The sequence below is a fragment of the Hevea brasiliensis genome, chromosome 9 (genome assembly GCF_030052815.1).
Source record: "Hevea brasiliensis isolate MT/VB/25A 57/8 chromosome 9, ASM3005281v1, whole genome shotgun sequence".
NCBI lineage: Eukaryota > Viridiplantae > Streptophyta > Magnoliopsida > Malpighiales > Euphorbiaceae > Hevea > Hevea brasiliensis.
In genome coordinates this window covers 83,029,844-83,048,980 of record NC_079501.1, presented here as the reverse complement: position 1 = coordinate 83,048,980, position 19,137 = coordinate 83,029,844, and the positions used below count along the sequence as shown (strand labels likewise).

General features: G+C 30.1%; 1 pseudogene; it reads right to left on the bottom strand.

Annotated features, from left to right (window-relative positions):
- The window catches only part of LOC110655411 (probably inactive leucine-rich repeat receptor-like protein kinase At5g48380), a 38,320-nt pseudogene that overhangs the window by 17,794 nt on the left and 1,389 nt on the right, over positions 1 to 19,137 (bottom strand).

Here is a 19,137-nt window from a genome sequence, read left to right as displayed (position 1 = left end):
CATTTTATGAACCTCATAGACCATGGTTAACACCTAGCATAGCATGCCATGGCCACCCAATTAGTAATAAGGTTTACCTTAAATGAACCTATAATCATATGTTACCATGCACTAGAATCTCTCTGTTATAAAATCCCAACTCAAGCTGGAGTCATGGTTTATGTCAAACTCCATTTGCTATGAATATTATGTTCTCTTTTAATTCCAGTTCTTGATTAAAAGATTTTCTCATCAGAAACTCTTTTCTGAATAAATCTATCTGTCCTGACCAGGAACTTGAAACATCAAGAACAATTAAATGAACATAGGATTTTATCTCTATTTACTTAGAGGAACAGATTCCATCTTGATCAACACCTACCTCCATATATAACTAGTAGGAGCCAACACATGCCCATATACCCATACACAGTACAAGTATGAAAGCAGTATCAAACTCAAACTACCTATATACAAGATAACTATGCTATCTCAGGTCTAAAGATTATATGCACTGATATGATTTATGACAAAATATTGACAAGAGTAAACTCCATGTGCTTGTCATAAGTGTCACTGGTTCGGCCTACTTATCATTTATAAGTGCCTATCATGTTTGTTATATGGCATAAGACTCACCATTCCATCTTATTTATATCTCATATAAATAACTTGGGAACAAACATGAATACAATCTTTCTGGATAAATCATGTCCTTATTATGAAGTATCCTCGATTGTGAACCTATTTATGATACTTCGTGCTAGAAATATTGTCACTCATATTCTTAACAACTTAAGAATAATATTTCTAACAAAATATCAATGGACCTTTTCTATTACACATAAATATATTATGTAAATGGAAAAGTGGAAATGCCTTTTATTAATAAAAATATGTACAAGATACATACTAAATGATATGCTCTAGGGCATACTACTAACATTTGGGAGAAATGATATTGATTTGTATTGTGGTAGTGGTTGATTTTGATGAAATAAACTATTGGAAGTATTTTTACAGGTGTTTGAAGAGCTATTTTTCCCAAATATAGACAGCACTCTACCGAAATTTTTTCAAAAATTGTGTAAAAATAAAAATGTACAAAAATTTTAACTAGTCTTTAAACATCAAGTAAAAGTTTTTAATTCCTACCAAAAGTGCTCGCCACCTTCGAAAAGTAAGAAAATTGTTTTAAAATCCCTTGTAGTATATTTAATGGGTTACCGGTAGGCGAAGTACGATAATTCATTAGATGTACTACGGGATCATGTTACATCTTACTGAGGGGTAGGGTGTGACATGCTTAGTGGTATCAGAGCAATGGTTTTAAAATAAATTTTGAACTGTGAAATTGAAATATTTTATCGGTACATACAACTGCTCAAATATTTGATACATATAGTACAATTGCATCATAAATATGAATTAATGGAAAGAAATCTCCTTGTGTAGGTTATCCCGAGAAAAGAAAATTTTCTGAATTGAAATGGAAGAGGGGAATAAACCAGTAGAACAATCAGATACGGTGGAGGCACAAGGGGAGGCCTCAGCTCCTCGGAGTGTCGAAGGCTCAGTTGTACCAATTCCACCGATACAAATCACCGCACAAGTGGCACAGCAAATGGCCATCTTCTTCCAACAAGTGGCTGATAGTTTGTCAGCCTAAGCTCAAGCTTAAGTACAGACTCAACCCCCATAAGGGCAGTATGAAATAGAAAAGAGTGAGAAATCTATGGGTTAGAACTCGAATAGGCAATTAGGGAAAAGAAAAGAATTTGAGAAACCCCGAATATGTAGATATGACAGAGGCAGATCTTCAGGGTGGAAGCAATTGAGAACCTATCAGCAAAGAATTCAAAGTTCCTACCTTACTCGTGTCTGTGAGGTATGTGACAAGTTACACGGGGGTATTTACTATAAGGTTACTGGAGCCCGCTTCAATTGTGGTGGAATAGGGCATTACACCTGACATTGTACTAGCGCACGTCGATTTATGCCACATACTACACCAAAGGAATCAATCCAAGGTTCTAATTTTAGAGGCTCATTAATATTCAGTAGGGGTAGAGGCAGAAGTAGAGATAGCACTTTGGGTAATCCTAACACAATGGACCAACCCGAGCAGAGGAGTACACTAGAAAGATGGAACGCCATGCATCGAGGGGAAGAAGCAAAGACTTCAGATGTAGTTGCCGGTATGTTCTTAACTTTTGAAAGGAATAATTATGTACTATTTGATTACGGCTCTACGTATTTATATGCTAATGCTAAAAATTATATGTTCTACTATTATTCCCTTACATGGAGATAAATTTTGATGTGTTAGTGATTAGTCTTTTAGGATAAGAATTACGATAATAAGTGTGATTGCAATTAATTTTCGAAAAGTTTCTAGTGAGAGACATCTTCTCGACTACGATAAATTATAAAGTTAATTAGTAAGCCTAATTAGGTAAGGAAAGAGGACCTAAAAGTAAGTTATAGTAATATAGCTACCTTAGATATGGGTAAGGGTATTACTACTGATATATGTCAGTGGGTACCATAATCAAAATAAGTTTAAGATATTAGTGGATTTGAAAGAAATAAGATATAGGGAAGTTTGATCTATTGGGATGTATCGTAGTAACTATGCAATATTCTTGATGTTTGTGCTGTAAGCTACAGATTACAGTATTGACTTGGAATTTATTGTGTAGAGCTACGTACTATCCAATAGTACACAAGGATAAGAATAGTTACAAACGGCTATCGATCTGGTACAAATATACCAGAATTGAGTTTTATTACTAGAACTGAGTTTGAAAATCCTAATTCGGGATTTAAAACTCTATAATTAGAATATCAAAAGATAATGGTTGCAAGGTAGTAAGAGTTAACGACTCCGTTACCCTATCATGAATTACAGTATATCATGAATTGTTATGGGACTAGAAATTTTAGTATGGTCAAGATTTAAAAATAACACCTATAGGGCTAAGTCATCCAGTCTCTGATACGGGGTTTATAGTTGTTCTGGTATTACAATGGATATTTTGCTCAAAGTTTAGTAAGGAACAGTATTCTATTTGTATAGCAGTAAGACACAAAATATGATTTTGTTCCCCTGGAAGAGACAGGATGCTATGGATGATAATTATAACTTATAAACCAGTTAAGAAATGATGTTCTACTGATAACAATAATTCGATAGGAACTAGTTGGTCAGGTATTCTTTAGGAAGAGCACAATTTTATTGTGCGGATCATAAGAATTAGATTAGGATTAATGCAAAACTTTTAAATAGCATGGGAAAAAGGAGAGTCCGGTAGACTCCCTTCTTAAGATTAAAGAATTGTTTATGGTTCAATAAAAAAAAAGGGTAATGATCGCAAACCAACAAAAAATAAGCTATAGGATATTGGTAAATAAAAGAAAATATGGAAGTAAAAATGTAACACCCTTATATTCGATAGTGCGTTTTACTGCTCCGGTGACCAGTGTCTGTCCGAATAGCTAGAATGCCTAGAACTATATTTAAATATTAGTGAGGAGACATAGAATAATGAAATACAAGAAAAGAAAAGACAAGAAAAACAAAAGAAAAATAATAGCAATGAAATGTAACCAAGTTAAACGAGCCGAGAACCATAGCGATGGATGACCGCACTGGAAAGTTGAGGCGTGGACCGTTGACTAGCCCTGGACCGCGGGGAACCCTGGAAAATATTTTTAGGACTTAAATAAACATCTATTGAAGTATAAATATCATTAGAAAGATCAAAGAAAAATTAATTAATTAGTACAAAGAAAAACGAGAAATCGAGAAAACGACAAAACTCGGTGTTACCGAAAAATCGGGAATGCAACCCAAACAGGGGCATTGTGATCATTTGACACCCCGAGTTATCTTTTGACCTAAATGTCCATTAAAAATAAATGATATTACACTTGAAAATGTCATGAAAAATTAAAATAGTGGTACAAAATCTAAATAGCAAAAGATAGGAGGAAAATGTGCAAATTATAGAAGTTTAACATAAAAAAATGCTTTTAATTCTATTAGTGCTCCACTAACTCCACTAAAGTGGACCATTAAACATATTGTGGACAGCAGATCACTCATCTTCTTCAACCTCACTCACCTTGCCGAATTGAAGAAAAAAACTCTCAAAACCTCCATGGATGGCCAACCATGCAAGCTTCAATCTCCCATCTTCAAGCCATGATCCTTGCATTTTCCTTTACTAAAGTTGTTCTACACAACTTGGGCAGTAGATGGGCAACAAGAAAATTAAGTTTTGGTGAGGTTTTGAAGAATTTCAAAAGTGGTAAGTATGTATTTTTAATTCTTGTTTCATTAAACTTTGAATGGGTGTTGTGGGTAGTTGATTTGTGAAAGGATTTTTGAAGTTTGATGAGTTAATGGAGAGGTACATTTTGGCAGCCATGGAACTTCAATAAGAATAGTTTATTCTTGCATGTAAATAGTGGTTTGAATGATGATTGAAATTTTTAATTGTATTGAAGTTGAATCCCATGTGTAAGGTTTGAATTGTAAGCTTGAAAAGTGAAAGTGTAAATTGATGGTTATGTGTAAACTTATGGTAGCCTTATGAAGAAGATCAAAATGTGTTGTTTCATGGTTTGGTTTATGGAATTATATTATTGAATTATATTGTTATGGATGGCAGCATGTATGTGTGTATTAAGGTTTGAATTTGGACATGTAAATGAGGTGCATTCATGTGTTTAATTGTTGTAATTAGACTTGGAAAATTCTGGGTTATAGTGTGCATATTGAGAATGGTTATAAGCTGCCAAAATGACCAAAAATGTGTTGTTTAATGTGTTAATGGTAAGGTACAAAACAGAAATGACATGAAAGAGTTAACTTGGTAAGCATAGGATGTGTAATTGATGAGTGATGAACAATGTGTAATAGGGCAGTGTATGTTTTGGCTTAGAACCTTAAGTGTGTGGCTCCAATTGGTATGAGACCAATTGGAGGTGAAACTAGGCACAAAATGTGCCAACTTTCATGGAGGAAGCTTACCAAAATTCTGCTTAGAAGGTGACTTGAAAAATGACCAAATCCAGATTAGAGCTTTGAAAACCTGAAAATTGACCATTTGGGCAGCAGTTAGTGTTTTGGCCATAACTCACTCAAAACAAGTCCAATTGACCTGAAATTTTTACCATGAATAGTTGAGACATATATCTACAATTCTTATGAAGGCACCAAAGCCCATAAATGGACAGAACAAAGCCAAATAGCTTGCATAATTTTAGGTCCAAAAACTGGCCGAACCAAAAGTGACCTAAAAATGACATAAAGCTACCATTTTGGTACATTCTGTCCAGCATTGGTAGATTGACCATAACTTTATCTACACAACTCAGAATGACCTGAAATTTTGCCCTGCATGCAATAAGACATAGACCTACAAGACCAAAACCCGAAAACTAAGGGAACTAGGTCATCCGGCTAGGTCAAATTAGTATACCGAAATCCGGCAAATTGCAATAAAATGCAATATACTTGAAAATGAATTTGGTAACATGTACCAACACTAAAAAGCTATTAAATGTGACATATTGGTAACATTAGAATTAACTCACTTAGAGTGCATCAAGGGTTAATATTATAGGTTGACTAATGAAATGAATTGAAGAGAATAGTACCAAGAAAATTTAAATATTGGATTTTATTGTTAGAAACAAATTCATTGAGTACTGAAACACTTTAAATTGTGTGTTTCAGTTGAAAAGGATATTGAGAAGCATAAGGAACACTGAGTCAGGGCCAAGAGGCATATATCAGAGGTTTGTGCACAATAGTTATTTCTTTTGAATTTTTCAGTTGAAATAAATTATGATTATTTGTATGTTATTGTTTTAAATTATGTTTGTGCATAATAATTTTGATTTCTTATTTTCTACTTAAAAATTTATTTGAACATTATAGTTTTAAATTGTGTCTGTGCATAATACTTTTTATATTCACTGCTTTTACTAGAAAATTTATTTGGAGAAATGAGTTATGAATAATTTTTTTATTGTTTTGGCTTTGAGAATCTTATTTTGAAATTATTGTGTTGCCTACTTTGCAAATGGAAATTTTGAGATAAAATGTTATTTGGGAATTGTATGAAATATTGTGATTTGGAATTGTTTTGATTCACACTTGGCATGACACTATTATTATATTCCTCCCTCTTTGACTTATCAGTCTGGGGTGAGTGTGATTATGTTCCTCCCTCTTTGACTTGCCAGTCTGAGGTGAGTGTGGATGAGTACTCATTATTTAGCTAGCTTCCTCCCTCATTGATTTCGATTATTTGGGTGAGTGTGTCTTGTCGTGGTGTACAACACGGCATGTGCGGAAAAATTGTGTCATGGCCTCAATTGTGTTATTGATTGGCAAAACTGTATTATTCAGTTATTTGATCAAATGGTGTTATTGATTGGTAAAACTGTATTATTCAGTTATTTGATCAAATGGTGTTATTGATTGGCAAAACTGTGTTATTCAATTGTTTGATCAAATTTGTGTTATATGAACTTTGTAAATTGTGAAATGGAATTGTGAATTATTTGATTTGTGAATTATCAATAAAAGATTTATATATCGCATTTCAAATTGTTATTGTGCACCACTGAGTAAATTTTACTCAGCGATAGCTTTTCATTGCTGTCACAGGTAAACAGACTGACAGGGCAGCAGACTAGGCTGCTAATGCTATATTGAGAGTTCATCAGGTATATTGAGTGTACCATATTTTGCATTTTGTATTGTAATGTATGCTCATTGCATGTATATAGTGTTCTTGGTTTTGAGCAGTTGTAAATTAAAATTGTACATTAAAGTTGTAAACTAAATTTGTAAATTATTTTGGTTTGTAAATATTGTGATATATTTCTTTTATCTCAGCTTTTGAAAACACTGGAAAATTATTGTGGATTGAGTGGACAAATGTTGAGAAACTTATTGTGTTGATTTGGATGTTGGAGTTTGAGATTGAGAAATATATTTGAAGTGCTTTTTACAGGTTTTTGAAGAACTGTTTTATTCAAATTATAGAGGGCACTCTGCCAAAATTTTTGCAGAAATTCTTAATTATTCATATGTGTTAGCTGTTTCACTTCAGTTCAAAAATTTTTAACACCTGTAAATAGTGCTCACCACTATAAAAAGAAGTAAGAAAAGTTTTAAAATCCCTTGTAGTGTATTTAATGGGTTATCAGGAGACGAAGTTGGTAATTCATTAGGTATACTACAGGATCATGTAATCCATTTGGCATGCATATATTATATACTTGCATACATTCCCATACATCTCATGCATACATGGATAAACAATAAATATGGTATGATCATGGACTTTCTAAGGGATTCGATTCTGAGCCACCAAGAATTGAATCAGGGCATTCCTAGGTGCATTCCATTCATTCATTTTACAAGAGTTGCTGAAGGAGTACATAATCAACACTTGATCTTGAATTCCTTCCACTGGTCTCACCAATGCTCTTGACCTCCTTGATCTTCTTGCAATCCAATTACAAAGTAATCCTTGGCATACCAAGGCAAATTTATAAGAACATGGACTTTAAAGTCCTAAAATAAATGAAATTATAACCCAAAAATATTACAACCTTTATAATACATGCCACCAAAATAAATTAATTAATTTGCAACTCAAAGAAAAATAAAAGAAATAAATCCAATCACATTGGTCTTCTATTGTCCATGATCATCCATCATGCATATTACTATTTAACAATTAAATAAAACATACACACTAAAATTAAATTGAATATCTCATATTCAACTAAAAAATTCAGATTTGAATCTCATTCAACCAAATTTAAAAATTTAGATTTGAATCTCATTCAAACAAATTTAAAAATTCAGATTTGAATCTCATTCAACCAAATTTAAAAATTCAGATTTGAATCACATTCAAACAAATTTAAAAATTCAGATTTGAATCTCATTCAACCAAATTTAAAAATTCAAATTTGAATCACATTCAAACAAATTTAATTATGTGATTATAATTCCTAATTAAACAATTCAATTAGTCATGTGCATAATTATGGGCATCAAAGCATATAACAATTGTATAATCATCCCCATACCGTGCGCACCATTGAGGTGCTATCAAACAACCATGTGCACCATTAAGGTGCCATCCATGCCGCCATACTTTTGATGCAACCAACAATGAATCAATCAACTTTTGATTAAATCACACAATTAAATCTCATTTTGAATAATCTAAATGGCAAATATAGTGGCTCTGATACCAATTGAAGGAGCGAAAGCATGAAAATTATTAGATTAGAACATTGAATTCAAAAATTTTCTTCTAGGGTTTCATGCATCATGCCATATCCATTATGTGCCTAATTGATTTCAATGTTCAATTGCATATTAAAACACTTTTAATATGTATTAGGATCTACATTTGCCATTTAAGATTTTTGAATTAATAAATTAATTCATTAGAACCCTAGATTAAAAGAATAATATGTGCACTAACCTTTTGATGCACTGTAGATGTAATTGGTACCTTTGTGAAGCACCTAGGACCCCAAATGTTGTCCCTCTAGCTTGTCCACACCAAGATCACCAATGGCAGCCCCTAAACTAGCTTCTCAAGCTTTGCCAACCAATTAGAAATTAGGGATTTGCCTTTAGAGAGATTGTAGATATATAGGACACTAGAAATAATTTCTAGCAATTTTAATTCAAAGGAATATGGGCAATTCTCTTTGAATTGATGAGAGAAGATGAAGAGAGGAGAAAGAGCTATAGGTGGCGGCACACAAGAGGGAATAAGAAGAGTGTGTTTATTTTTCTTTCTTTTCCCTTTTATAATTAGGTCATCACTTAAAACCCTTGCCACATGTCATCACCTAATTGCATCTTAATTTTAATTGACCTAATCACATTAAGCCAAGTGTCAAAGCTAGATTTAATCTCGACTTTGATCACCTTGCATGATAGGAAGACAAATGGCAAACTTATATAGTGCCATGTGTCACCATCTCATGGTGCCACATATCACCCTGTGAAATGACCAAATTACTCTTGTATTTTAATTTTGAGTTCTCAACCTAAAATAATTATTTCTCCTCTTCTAATCAATTTATATCAAATATAAATTAATTAATTAATCTCTATTAATTAATTTCTCATAATTAAATTCATATTTAAACACTTTAAATATAAATTTAACTTATACTATACATCCAATAACCTAGATTTAGTTTCAAGTCATGCTAGGGACTTTGCAATCTTATTTGCAAACCAAACCTATTTAATTAATCAATTAAACTCTTTAATTAATCAATTAAATCACATTTTACTTGGTGATTACTTGTTTATGAGTGTGACTAACTAGGCTCATCACTAATTGACAATGAGATATGATATCAACTCTTAATATCATCAGAACTTTTTCTTACCATAAATGATTTCTCTAAATCATTTTAGACATCTCATAGACCATGGCTGACACCTAGCATAGCATGCCATGGCTACCCAATCAGTAACAAGGAATACCTTTAAATGAACCTTTAATCATATGTTACCATGTAGTAGAATCTCTCTGTTACAAAATCTCAATTCGAGCTAGAGTCATGGTTTATGCCAAACCCCATTTGCTATGAATATTATATTCTCTTTTAATTCCAGTTCTTGATTAATTAGATTTTCTTGTCAGAAACTCTTTTTTGACTAAATATGTCTGTCTTGGCCAGAAACTTGAAATATCAAGAACAATTAAATGAACATAGGATTTTATTCCTATTTACTTAGGGTAATAGATTCCATCTTGATCAACACCTACCTCCATATATAACTAGGAGGAGCCAACACATGCCTATATACTCATACACAGTACAAGAATGAAAGCAATATCAAACTCAAACCACCTATATACAAGATAACTGTGTTATCTCAGGTCTAAAGATTATATGCACTGATATGATATATGACAATACATTGATAAGAGTAAACTCCATGTGCTTGTCATATGCGTCACTGATTCGGCCTTCTTATCATGTATAAGTGCCTATCATGTTTGTTATATGGCATGAGACTCAACATTCCATTTTATTTATATCTCATATAAATACCTTGGGAACAAACATGATTACAATCTTTCTGGATAAGTCATGTCCTTATTGTGAAGTATTCTCGATTGTGAACCAATTTATGATACTTTTGCTAGAAATGCTATCACTCATATTCTTAACTTAAGAATAGAATTTCTAACAAAATAACAATGGACCTTTTCTATTACACATAAATATATTATGTAAACGGAAAAGTGAAATTGTCTTTTATTAATAAAACATGTACAAGATACATACTAAATGATATGCTCTAGGGCATACTACTAACATTAGGAAGGGTTGCCTTGTACATGGTCCCCATTTGTCCCACCCCAATGATATTTTGCTGGCTAAAATTTTCTGTAGCAATGCTGAGATCTCTGAAGTTCATCCTTGTAATAGACTTTTCTGAGCGAGAAATCTGTGGATGGGTTTGCTTGATTAGTATTGAAGGGCATCGAGTTTAAACAAATCACCTTTATTAAAATTGGTAACTTTTTTTTTTTCATTCTAAATTAATTTTGATAAGTTTATAAATATAGACAAAATTGCAAAAACAAAACAGGTCTGAAATATTTTTAGCCATTAACGCTTAATTCTAATATTTATATAATTTATCATGCTATTTTACAATTATAGAAAGGAAGAAGATGATTATAGACTATAACTAAGGACTCAAGGTTGTGAGCGAGAAAGAGAACCTGTGTCTTTAGAAGGAACTCCATAGTTGACATGCTATCCAATTGGTCAACTTCTGTTTTCTTGTGCTTGCTTCTTCTGATCATCAGCATAACCATAGCTGCAACTGTGATCATCTTATTCCTTTTCCCCACATTGACCCAAGGTACACAATAGGACGCATACACAGTTGCAACTGAAACCGATAAAACCATATAGCCAATCGCAAACCCACTCTTGAATGAAAAATCAAGTTTCCGTGGTCGATGCACTAAGCATTCGTCCAACGGCGCCCCACAGAGTCCAACGTTATTTGTGTAGCTGTCAGCTGAAATTGTAGCGTTCTGAAACCTTGGCACTGGCCCTGATAATAGATTATTACTGACATTAAAGGTCTTGATCCGAGTAAGCCAACCAATTTGTTCAAGAATATGACCTGTTAAACGGTTGTGGTCTAGTTTAAGAATATTTAGAATAGAACAATTGGCAATATTTGATGGTATTTCACTGGAGAAATTATTGAAGGATAGATCAAGGCTTGTAATAAATGGTAGTATTTTCGAGATGTTAAATGGAATTGGTCCCTGAAGCTCATTATTCGAAAGGTTTAAGCCTGTTAAGCTTGTACAATTCTGAATGCCCAGAGGGAATCCACCCCCGAGACCCAGGCCAGGAAGCGTGAGACTTAAAACCCTGTTCTCTTCTTGATGCCAGCTTTCCACTCCAGTAAAGCTACATATGTGGCCTTCGGAATTGTTGTTCAAGTCCCACGAAGACTTCAAGTAACCAAAAGGGTCTTCCAAGGAAGCTTTAATAGATCTTAAGCAAGCAAGATCAGTTTCAGTGGCCACAGTTGCAGTAAAAGTACCCAGCAATGACCAGATAAGTATGGAAAGAAACTGCATCAAAACAAGGAACCAAAGATGAATAATTGCATGTAAAATATGATAATAGAAGGAATGAAAAGAGAAAAAAAGAGAAAATGAAACAAAATAATTTCAAATAAAGTAAGAATTTAAAGACCATATTTGAATCTCACGGCTCCAACGTAACTTAATTAACAGAAGCAAGAAATGTATAATTTGATGCATAATTGTTCATCATGAAAATAATTTATAATTACAATATGAAATTACTGAGTCAAGCCCATAAGAAACGTTGCCAGAATTTCCATGAACGTTGAAAAATGATAACGTCCAAAAGCAAAGTCCATATTGTTAGAATTTAAAAAAAATATATATTTAATTTCCATTCATTTAGTGGTCCTGACTTTTTCTTTTTCATTTTTTTTTTCATAGCTGATCCTGACTTTTTCTGTTCCATGATGCACTTTTACCGTGCGTCGAACGAAATATTTACTACTTTATTTTAATAACATAATTTAATATTCATTTTATGATATTTTATTTTTTTATAATTATATAATAAAATTTTAATTAATTATAATTTTATTTGAAATTTAACAAATAAATAAGTTGATTAATTGTCACGATCCAAATTATGAGTCGAACCGGCATTAAGACTTGAGTCAGTATAAGGTCCCAAAAGCTCGTAATAAGCTTAACTATTCTAAGCTCAATCATAAATCCTATAACTATAGTCTAAATCCAAGGAAATAAATGATCAGAGTTTGGCCATAAATTAGGCTACCCAATAGGGAGCAATAGCTCACCCAACCTATAATCATAATATATCTCAATTTGAGGAGCTCAGCTCACCCTCATAATCCTCAAACAAATACATATAATCCAATGGAAGCTCAGCTCCCTCATCCAAGCACCAACACATAATAACTTTTACAACATCCAACAGAATAAGCTATTACAATCCTAGAAAGTTTTATACACTAATGGTACATGCGAAGTTTCTAGAATATAAACAATTAAGAAAATAAAAACATAATAAATCTATTTCTGGTAAACCTGCGAGGAAGAAAACAGGTTAAACTTAAAGAGCTCTCTTGTTACCTGAGGTAGAACAGGAGTGAACGTTCGACTCATAGAGTAAGATATTGATTTTAAATGTAATTTCTATAACTACTAAGGCTAATGCATCCCTAAGTATGAATAACTGTGTGTCATATCACTGTATATAAATATGGGAGCTGATCTCTTATACAGCTCTCTTAATCCAATACCTACCAGCGATATCAACTCAAGCCGGACTTTCTCTTAATAATCTAAATGCGGGGTCAGCGAGATCAATTCAAAGACGTACTCACCCCGACTTATCCACAAAAATAATCGAGTTCCAGCGAGTCAAGCTCTGGCCATTCCACTTATCTTATCCATATCCAATATCATATCACACGCACGTTGACACACACACAGCTCTAAATTACCTTAAGGCGACACCCATAATAATTTTATCAAATAAAGATACAATACAAGCCATGTCTAAGATTTAGCTATATACATATATTTACAAATGAATGCGAATGCATGCCTTGAATGTATAATAATATGAAAATTATAAATAAAATCAAATATCTACTCATAGAACAACTAGAGATCATTGAGGCATTGAGTGGAGGAAGAAGGTTACCTCAGATCACTTAAACAATTATATCTATGAATCTATCAATATTAAAACAAAATAATAATTTATGCATAAAATAAGTATTTAAAAATTTAGAGTGTAATATTAATTAATTTTTTATTATTTTTAAAATTGTTTGATATATACTAACAAAAAGATAAATAAAATAAATATATATATATTTCACTTGGCAATTTTTGAAATATCATTATTAAAATTTTTATATTTTAAATATGAAAAATGTTTTAAAAATATATATCTATTTATAATTTTTTAAAAAAAATAATTTATCCTCTTCTCTAATGTAACTAAGAATTTAAGTAAAAAATAATTGATTTTAAGGATATATAATATGATAGTTATAGTTTTATAATGTTTGAATATGTAAACGAAAGAAAATATTAAAATTCTTAAAAGAAATAGTTAAAATTTAAAAATATTTAGGTAAAAAATAATATTTAATATAATAAGCTAATTTTTATAAATAAATTTAAAAATAAATATAAAAAGAGGTGCCATATGTTATTTTTTTAAGCATTTTTAATAACTTATATGGTATACTCTCATGAAACTTTTTTTAAATTTAAATTATATATATATATATATATATATATATATATATATATATATATATATATATATATATATATATATATACCTTTATCAATTTTTTACAATTCTACTCCATTATTTTTTTTAATAATTACAACCTAACCTTTTAGAAACTAATTAATTGTGCCCTGTCATTAACAATGTGCAATTAAATTAATGTCAAATGGTCAGTGTGTAACAGTTAAAAAAAAAAAAGGATATGGCATAGTTGTAAAATTTGTGAAAGGTTGGGATTTCTTTGAAAATGATAATTAAAAAAAAAAATTTATTTTACAACTTTTCTTATTCCTCTCCAAATCAATGAAAAATAATATTTATTTTATTTTCTCTTTTTATTCTCTTCTTTCCTAAATAAAAAAAAAAAAAAAAGTTATATTCTTTTTAGTTTTTTCAGTTATTTTCCTTCATCTTATTTTCTAAGTATGGGACTGATGAAATTTAAACCTTGTGAAAAAACATATGTTTGTCCCTTCATCGGAGAGGTCATTGTCATAAAATAATTAAGACATTTTTATTATATATATATATATATATATATATATATTTTTTTTTTTTTTTACTTATGAAAACTAAAATTTATATTATTAAAGTTTTTAAAATATTTCTTATTAGTGAAATATAATATTTTTATCAATTTTCATTTAATTTTTTTTTATAAATTTTATTTTATAATTTCCTATTAAAAAATTACTTTCATGTTATTTATTTACAATTAATAAGTGTCACATTCATCATTAGAATAAGACATCAGCTTTTATTATTTACATTAGTTAACCAGTGTTTTATTTAGATATCTCATAGTATTTACAATATTTATTATAATTATATTTTGTATTAAACAAAAATTTCGAAAAGAAAATCTTTTAAATTTTAATTAATTCTAGCCTTAGCCTATATATTAAATTATGTAATGGGAAATTTTTAAATTAGTCTTTTAAAATATATTTTTTTAAATTTCAATTAACTTTTTTATAAATGCATTCTATTCTTTCTTTAAAAAAATGGATGGGATAACATTCTAAAAATTGATAAAGATTAGGTTTTTTTTTTTTTTTTTTTAAATATTTAAAACCATGTTTTAACTTGACTTTACGAGGTACTCTAATTTTTGAAAACATCTTATCTCATATCTCAATTTTAAAAAGTATAATTAAATAAATATTGCAATTCTAATCAACATTAAAATTAAAAGAGAAATTGGATTAACGATATAAAACAATAAAAATAATATTTATTAATTCATTTATTTAATTGTTTGAAAATGAGCTAAATTGGAGTTTCACTTGATTGAACATAATTTAAATTAACCATAAATTAAAACATTTGGCTAATTATTCCAAAAATATTGAATAGACTAACCAATAAATGCAACAGACAAATTGAACATTACGCCAAAATTTAAAAGTAAAAATATTTAATTTTCATTCATTTAGTGGTCCTCAAATTTTCTATTCCACAATCTACGGAACATTTAATTGGTTATAAATGATAGTTTTGAGGTCAACCGGAGATAAAACACTAAATATTTATGTTCTTTTATAATTTTTTCAATTGTTTTAATTTTCAATTAAGTATTTAAACCTTTCACATTGGGTGCAATTATACATAGTCAAAGTCTAAAATGTTTAGAAAAATTTAAATTTTATCTCTCAAAATTATAATTGCATTAATTCAATGCCCTAAAATTTTAATTATAGTGACTAAACACTCTAAAATGATTTTATGCTCAGTAATTAAGTTCATTGATTATTTTAGGCCAAATGGATAAAAGAAAAAGCCAAAACTTTACCCCTTTTTTTTAAACTATAGTTTTTTTTTTTGTCGATTTTGGGCTAATTTAAAATTTTAGTACTAATTATGACTAGTTGAATAATTTGACTAATTGGGTGTTGATGTGGCAATTAACGTGGTAAAAATATTATTTTTTTATAAGATGTTACTAACATGGCATGAACTTTAATTTTTAATTTTAACATGGCATGAACTTTAATTTTTAATTATGTTGTTGCTGATATGACGACTAACATGATAATAATATTATTATTTTATATATTAATACTGATGCAGCGTTACTTTAATAATAAAAAAACTTCAAAAATTTTTTATTTTTATCAATTATAGACAATTCTATGAGCTTGTTTTATTTACAGCCAGTTTACTAATTTTAATATAACTTAATCAAAATTAATTTTTTATTACTTAATACGATTGTAAGAAATGAACATTTATATTACTTAGAATAACAAAACAAATAATTTTACCCTCTCTCTCCTCTTATATTTTTTTGACAGTATTTATAAAACTTATTAATGAAAATAGATAAATTTTTATTTATTTAAAATTAAAAAATCCATCCATCCACCTCTCTCTCTCTCTCTCTCTCTCTCTCTCTCTCTCTCTCTCTCTCTCTCTCTCTCTCTCTCTCTCTCCTTCACTATCAACAAATGAAAAAAATATACACCCATCCACTCACCTCTCTTTCTCTCTTTATTCCTCTCCCCCTCTCTCTCTCCTCCCACCTATTGTCTCAAATAATTTATATTATTATTATTATTATTATTATTATTATTATTATTATTATTATTATTATTATTATTGACATTTTTTAATGCAATAAAAAATTAAAGTTCATGCCATGTACATCAGCTGTTACATTAACAACTACATACAAAAAAAAAATTAATTTTACTACGTCAACCAACACATTATCGTTCTTTTTTTTTTTTCTTTTGAATTTCAACAAGTTATCATTCACTTTACCCTATTTGGGACCTATGCTACAGTTTGTTAGTAGTATGCCCTAGAGCATATCATTTAGTATGTATCTTGTACCTGTTTTATTAATAAGAGGCATTTTTACTTTTCCGTTTACATAATATATTTATGTGTAATAGAAAAGGTCCACTGATATTAGTGATTTATTGTAAAGTTCTTTCTACCATTTCATTCAATAAAAAAAAAAAGAAAAAAATTGTATATCTTGATCATTTAATAATTTGATTATTCTCATGCTTTGTTTACTTTATCCTTTCCTTGTTAGCCACATTATTACCCCCTTTATCCCATTACAACCCTTAAAGTCCTTTTGATCTTTTTATAGTGTTTTACTACATTAGTGGAGATCAAAATAGGAGAATTGTCTTTGAGATTGGGATATCTTTCATCCTTTCATTTATTTTCATCATTATTATTTAAGATACTTTAGTCTATGAATTGCTCTATATTTTATTTGGGTATGATATCTCTTTGAAATTGATTGGTTTGGGCTTGATGAGATGGATAATTGACTCAAGGCTAAGAAATGATAGCTTGGGTGAGAATTGAATTCTTTATACCTTGAAAGTAGGTATATGGTTTATTGATGGCTAATGGTAAGCTTAAGAACTTGGATAGGTAGTTTTCGGGAATCTAAGGGAACGTACCCAATTGCATTGCCTATTTTTAATTTATTTAAGGACAAGCAAAGGTTTTAGTTTGAGAGAATTTATTACACTTATTTTATATAGGCATTTTAGGATAGTTTTGCATCCAGTTTGCCCTTATAATTGAGTATTTATTATATTTTTAGCTTTATTTTAGTTTAATTGTTAATTTTAGTTACTTCATATTGGATTTTTATAATTTTGATTTTTTTAATATGTTTTGAGGTGAATTGAAGGTCAATGATACTTTAGGTGTAACACTCCTTACTCGATCTACAGTGTAGCCGAGCAAGGCGTGTCACATTCAATGCCGGAGTACCTTATCTTATCTTACTTAATTCCTCTAATAATTTTAATTTCGTTATATTTTAAAATCAATTATATTCTAAGAAGAAACCAACGAAGTTTCCCCTATTTTATTACTGTTTGGCATGTTTCACTATTCACTTGTTAAAAATTTTTAACAATATTTTCCAATAACAATTTCATTCATATTCATCATAACCATTTCATCATTTCAATCATCATGTATATATTTCAATTCCACATTCATTTCTATGCATGTGCATTTATGCTCAATTCATATATGAAAATATTCAAATTTCATTAATTTACATCATATACAAATGTAATTTCATAAATTCATAATTTACACTACAAAATTTTAGGAATATTTATAATGCAAAAAATACATTAATATGACCTATATGGGCCCTATCTATATGCATTGCTGAGGAGGTGACACCTTGGACACTTTTGCAGATCCAGACCTCAAAATCTCAGTCTAATGTCCACTAGGCTTTATCTTCAATACCTACGCGAGGAAACAATCCATCGCATTAAGCATTTCTACTTAGTGGTGCAATAATATAATAAGAAAATAATAAATAAGAATAAAATAAAAATAGAGCATAATTTGTGTAATCAAGAATTATTTGATTTCATATGAAATTTTTAACATTAAATATCTTTTGGCCAAGAACAACACTCCCAATACCACCATTCCACACTACTACCAACTTCAAACCACAATCAATGCACTTCAATTAGTCAATAATCAACCTCAACAACATCAATTGAACAACATTGCATCAATCCCCCAAATTTAGTTCCAAACCCTAGCTTCCACAATTTTCATTTCATGCAAACCATGCAATTTAACTTTCTACTCACATATACATACTAAGCAACTCCAATAAACACATTTAATTTCAATTAAATTCATCAATTCCCACAACTACACATGCTGCCTAAAATTTCTCTTCAATCAAACATGTAAAGTTTCTCAATTTTTCTTGCAATTCTTTCCATATTCATACTTAACTTCAAGATTACAAGAACAGGAAAGGAAGGGAATAGCACTAACCTTACTAGGAGATTTTTCCAAGATTTAAACTTCACTTTTTCTTCAATTTCTTGGCTGCCAAACACTTCCTCAAGGCGTGGGAGTAATTTTTAGTGAGGGCAAGTTTGAGTTTTAGGGTGAAATTGGAAGGAAATCAAGCTAGCAAAAGTTGAAAATGGTGGATGCACTCCATGAAAGTGGTTCGGCCAAGCTTAAGGGATGAAGAAGATAATTATTTCTTTATTCATTTAATTAATTTTATCTTTACTTATATGTGGTTGTCCATATTTAATTGGTTACAAATTTTAATGATATCATTTTGACATCATGCTTATGTCATAACTCATTTATATTTTTATTTTTTTTTCTTTTCTTTTCCCTTTTTCCATTGCACAAATTCATGATTTTAATTCATTTTTAGTGTTTTAATCTCTCCAATTTCCAATTTTAGTTGAC